The sequence below is a fragment of the Cherax quadricarinatus genome, chromosome 38 (genome assembly GCF_038502225.1).
Source record: "Cherax quadricarinatus isolate ZL_2023a chromosome 38, ASM3850222v1, whole genome shotgun sequence".
NCBI lineage: Eukaryota > Metazoa > Arthropoda > Malacostraca > Decapoda > Parastacidae > Cherax > Cherax quadricarinatus.
This window is the reverse complement of record NC_091329.1, coordinates 16,491,985-16,497,984: the sequence shown is the minus strand read 5'-3', so window position 1 is coordinate 16,497,984 and position 6,000 is coordinate 16,491,985.

Genomic DNA, 6,000 nt, shown 5'->3' with positions numbered 1-6,000 from the left:
CTGCTACAACAGCTGGTCTTGTTGCTATTGTTATTGTTGCTACTGTTATATTGTTGATGCTGCTGGTATTGTTGCTACTGTTATATTGTTGACACTGCAACTTCTTGGGATCTTAATACTTAGGAATTCTTCGCTTGCCTAATTCTTGGGCACAACCTACTTCCACATTGAACAAATGTGACACCACCTATGACTGCTGCACCTCTCCTGCCATACGGTTTATAAGCTGCTTCTCCGCTCATCTGCCGTATTCTATTCAAGATTGATGGACTGAACACATCGACTCAAGGTTGAGGGACTGATTACCTCATTCTCCTCCTGTTCTTCAAGTTTCTCCTACGTATGGACTGATGAAGCCACTGTGTGGGGAAACGTTTCCTCAATAAAGATACCCAAGAGTTGCACATGTGTCTAATTTATCAACATGTCGGTTCTCTGAACCATTCATCTACAAACCTGTTGTTGTTGCTACTGTTATATTGTTGATGCTGTTGTTGTTGCTACTGTTATATTGTTGATGCTGTTGTTGTTGCTACTGTTATATTGTTGATGCTGCTGCTGTTGTTGCTACTGTTATATTGTTGATGCTGCTGTTATTGTTGCTACTGTTATATTGTTGATGCTGCTGTTATTGTTGCTACTGTTATATTGTTGATGCTGCTGTTATTGTTGCTACTGTTATATTGTTGATGCTGCTGTTATTGTTGCTACTGTTATATTGTTGATGCTGCTGTTATTGTTGCTACTGTTATATTGTTGATGCTGCTGTTATTGTTGCTACTGTTATATTGTTGATGCTGCTGTTATTGTTGCTACTGTTATATTGTTGATGCTGCTGTTATTGTTGCTACTGTTATATTGTTGATGCTGCTGTTATTGTTGCTACTGTTATATTGTTGATGCTGCTGTTATTGTTGCTACTGTTATATTGTTGATGCTGCTGTTATTGTTGCTACTGTTATATTGTTGATGCTGCTGTTATATTGTTGATGCTACTGTTGTTGTTGCTACTGTTATATTGTTGATGCTGCTGTTATTGTTGCTACTGTTATATTGTTGATGCTGCTGTTATTGTTGCTACTGTTATATTGTTGATGCTGCTGTTATTGTTGCTACTGTTATATTGTTGATGCTGCTGTTATTGTTGCTACTGTTATATTGTTGATGCTGCTGTTATTGTTGCTACTGTTATATTGTTGATGCTGCTGTTATATTGTTGATGCTACTGTTGTTGTTGCTACTGTTATATTGTTGATGCTACTGTTGTTGTTGCTACTGTTATATTGTTGCTGCTGCTGCTGTTGTTGCTACTGTTATATTGTTGTTGCTACTGTTATATTGTTGATGCTACTGTTGTTGTTGCTACTGTTATATTGTTGATGCTGCTGCTGTTGTTGCTACTGTTATATTGTTGTTGCTACTGTTATATTGTTGTTGCTGCTGTTATATTGTTGTTGCTACTGTTATATTGTTGATGCTGCTGTTATTGTTGCTACTGTTATATTGTTGTTGCTACTGTTATATTGTTGATGCTGCTGTTATTGTTGCTACTGTTATATTGTTGTTGCTACTGTTATATTGTTGTTGCTACTGTTATATTGTTGTTGCTGCTGTTATATTGTTGTTGCTACTGTTATATTGTTGATGCTGCTGTTATTGTTGCTGCTGTTATATTGTTGTTGCTACTGTTGTTGTTGCTACTGTTATATTGTTGTTGCTACTGTTATATTGTTGTTGCTACTGTTATATTGTTGTTGCTACTGTTATATTGTTGTTGCTACTGTTATATTGTTGATGCTGCTGTTATTGTTGCTACTGTTATATTGTTGATGCTGCTGCTGTTGTTGCTACTGTTATATTGTTGTTGCTACTGTTATATTGTTGTTGCTACTGTTATATTGTTGTTGCTACTGTTATATTGTTGATGCTGCTGTTATATTGTTGATGCTGCTGTTATATTGTTGATACTGCTGTTATTGTTGCTACTGTTATATTGTTGATGCTGCTGTTATATTGTTGATGCTGCTGTTATATTGTTGATACTGCTGTTATTGTTGCTACTGTTATATTGTTGATGCTGCTGTTATTGTTGCTACTGTTATATTGTTGATGCTACTGTTGTTGTTGCTACTGTTATATTGTTGATGCTACTGTTGTTGTTGCTACTGTTATATTGTTGATGCTGCTGTTATTGTTGCTACTGTTATATTGTTGATGCTACTGTTGTTGTTGCTACTGTTATATTGTTGATGCTACTGTTGTTGTTGCTACTGTTATATTGTTGATGCTACTGTTGTTGTTGCTACTGTTATATTGTTGATGCTACTGTTGTTGTTGCTACTGTTATATTGTTGATGCTACTGTTGTTGTTGCTACTGTTATATTGTTGATGCTACTGTTGTTGATGCTGCTGTTATATTGTTGATGCTGCTGTTATTGTTGCTACTGTTATATTGTTGATGCTACTGTTGTTGTTGCTACTGTTATATTGTTGATGCTACTGTTGTTGTTGCTACTGTTATATTCTTGATGCTACTGTTGTTGATGCTGCTGTTATATTGTTGATGCTACTGTTGTTGTTGCTACTGTTATATTGTTGATACTGCTGTTATTGTTGCTACTGTTATATTGTTGATGCTGCTGTTGTTGTTGCTACTGTTATATTGTTGATGCTGCTGTTATTGTTGCTACTGTTATATTGTTGATGCTGCTGTTATTGTTGCTACTGTTATATTGTTGATGCTGCTGTTGTTGTTGCTACTGTTATATTGTTGATGCTGCTGTTATTGTTGCTACTGTTATATTGTTGATGCTGCTGTTATATTGTTGATGCTGCTGTTATATTGTTGATACTGCTGTTATTGTTGCTACTGTTATATTGTTGATGCTGCTGTTATTGTTGCTACTGTTATATTGTTGATGCTGCTGTTATTGTTGCTACTGTTATATTGTTGATGCTGCTGTTATTGTTGCTACTGTTATATTGTTGATGCTGCTGTTATTGTTGCTACTGTTATATTGTTGATGCTGCTGTTATTGTTGCTACTGTTATATTGTTGATGCTGCTGTTGTTGTTGCTACTGTTATATTGTTGATGCTGCTGTTATATTGTTGATGCTACTGTTGTTGTTGCTACTGTTATATTGTTGATGCTACTGTTGTTGTTGCTACTGTTATATTGTTGCTGCTGCTGCTGTTGTTGCTACTGTTATATTGTTGTTGCTACTGTTATATTGTTGATGCTACTGTTGTTGTTGCTACTGTTATATTGTTGATGCTGCTGCTGTTGTTGCTACTGTTATATTGTTGATGCTGCTGTTGTTGTTGCTACTGTTATATTGTTGATGCTGCTGTTATTGTTGCTACTGTTATATTGTTGATGCTGCTGTTATTGTTGCTACTGTTATATTGTTGATGCTACTGTTGTTGTTGCTACTGTTATATTGTTGATGCTGCTGTTATTGTTGCTACTGTTATATTGTTGATGCTGCTGTTATTGTTGCTACTGTTATATTGTTGATGCTGCTGTTATTGTTGCTACTGTTATATTGTTGATGCTGCTGTTATTGTTGCTACTGTTATATTGTTGATGCTGCTGTTATTGTTGCTACTGTTATATTGTTGATGCTGCTGTTATTGTTGCTACTGTTATATTGTTGATGCTGCTGTTATTGTTGCTACTGTTATATTGTTGATGCTGCTGTTATATTGTTGATGCTGCTGTTATTGTTGCTACTGTTATATTGTTGATGCTGCTGTTATATTGTTGATGCTGCTGTTGTTGTTGCTACTGTTATATTGTTGATGCTACTGTTGTTGTTGCTACTGTTATATTGTTGATGCTACTGTTGTTGTTGCTACTGTTATATTGTTGATGCTACTGTTGTTGTTGCTACTGTTATATTGTTGATGCTACTGTTGTTGTTGCTACTGTTATATTGTTGATGCTACTGTTGTTGTTGCTACTGTTATATTGTTAATGCTACTGTTGTTGTTGCTACTGTTATATTGTTGATGCTACTGTTGTTGTTGCTACTGTTATATTGTTGATACTGCTGTTATTGTTGCTACTGTTATATTGTTGCTACTGTTATATTGTTGCTACTGTTATATTGTTGCTACTGTTATATTGTTGATGCTGCTGTTATTGTTGCTACTGTTATATTGTTGATGCTGCTGTTGTTGTTGCTACTGTTATATTGTTGATGCTACTGTTGTTGTTGCTACTGTTATATTGTTGATGCTACTGTTGTTGTTGCTACTGTTATATTGTTGCTACTGTTATATTGTTGATACTGCTGTTATTGTTGCTACTGTTATATTGTTGCTACTGTTATATTGTTGATGCTACTGTTGTTGTTGCTACTGTTATATTGTTGATGCTACTGTTGTTGTTGCTACTGTTATATTGTTGATGCTACTGTTGTTGTTGCTACTGTTATATTGTTAATGCTACTGTTGTTGTTGCTGTTATTGTTGCTACTGTTATATTGTTGATGCTGCTGTTATTGTTGCTACTGTTATATTGTTGATACTGCTGTTATTGTTGCTACTGTTATATTGTTGATGCTGCTGTTACTGTTATATTGTTGATGCTACTGTTGTTGTTGCTACTGTTATATTGTTGATGCTACTGTTGTTGTTGCTACTGTTATATTGTTGATGCTACTGTTGTTGTTGCTACTGTTATATTGTTGATGCTACTGTTGTTGTTGCTACTGTTATATTGTTGATGCTACTGTTGTTGTTGCTACTGTTATATTGTTGATGCTACTGTTGTTGTTGCTACTGTTATATTGTTGATGCTACTGTTGTTGTTGCTACTGTTATATTGTTGATGCTACTGTTGTTGTTGCTACTGTTATATTGTTGATGCTACTGTTGTTGTTGCTACTGTTATATTGTTGATGCTACTGTTGTTGTTGCTACTGTTATATTGTTGATGCTACTGTTGTTGTTGCTACTGTTATATTGTTGATGCTACTGTTGTTGTTGCTACTGTTATATTGTTGATGCTACTGTTGTTGTTGCTACTGTTATATTGTTGATGCTACTGTTGTTGTTGCTACTGTTATATTGTTGATGCTACTGTTGTTGTTGCTACTGTTATATTGTTGATGCTACTGTTGTTGTTGCTACTGTTATATTGTTGATGCTACTGTTGTTGTTGCTACTGTTATATTGTTGATGCTACTGTTGTTGTTGCTACTGTTATATTGTTGATGCTACTGTTGTTGTTGCTACTGTTATATTGTTGATACTGCTGTTATTGTTGCTACTGTTATATTGTTGATGCTGCTGTTATTGTTGCTACTGTTATATTGTTGATGCTGCTGTTATATTGTTGATGCTACTGTTGTTGTTGCTACTGTTATATTGTTGATGCTACTGTTGTTGTTGCTACTGTTATATTGTTGATGCTACTGTTGTTGTTGCTACTGTTATATTGTTGATGCTGCTGTTATTGTTGCTACTGTTATATTGTTGATGCTGCTGTTATATTGTTGATGCTACTGTTGTTGTTGCTACTGTTATATTGTTGATGCTACTGTTGTTGTTGCTACTGTTATATTGTTGATGCTACTGTTGTTGTTGCTACTGTTATATTGTTGATGCTGCTGTTATTGTTGCTACTGTTATATTGTTGATGCTGCTGTTATATTGTTGATGCTACTGTTGTTGTTGCTACTGTTATATTGTTGATGCTGCTGTTATATTGTTGATGCTACTGTTGTTGTTGCTACTGTTATATTGTTGATGCTGCTGTTATATTGTTGATGCTACTGTTGTTGTTGCTACTGTTATATTGTTGATGCTACTGTTGTTGTTGCTACTGTTATATTGTTGATGCTACTGTTGTTGATGCTGCTGTTATATTGTTGATGCTACTGTTGTTGTTGCTACTGTTATATTGTTGATGCTACTGTTGTTGTTGCTACTGTTATATTGTTGATGCTACTGTTGTTGTTGCTACTGTTATATTGTTGATGCTGCTGTTAT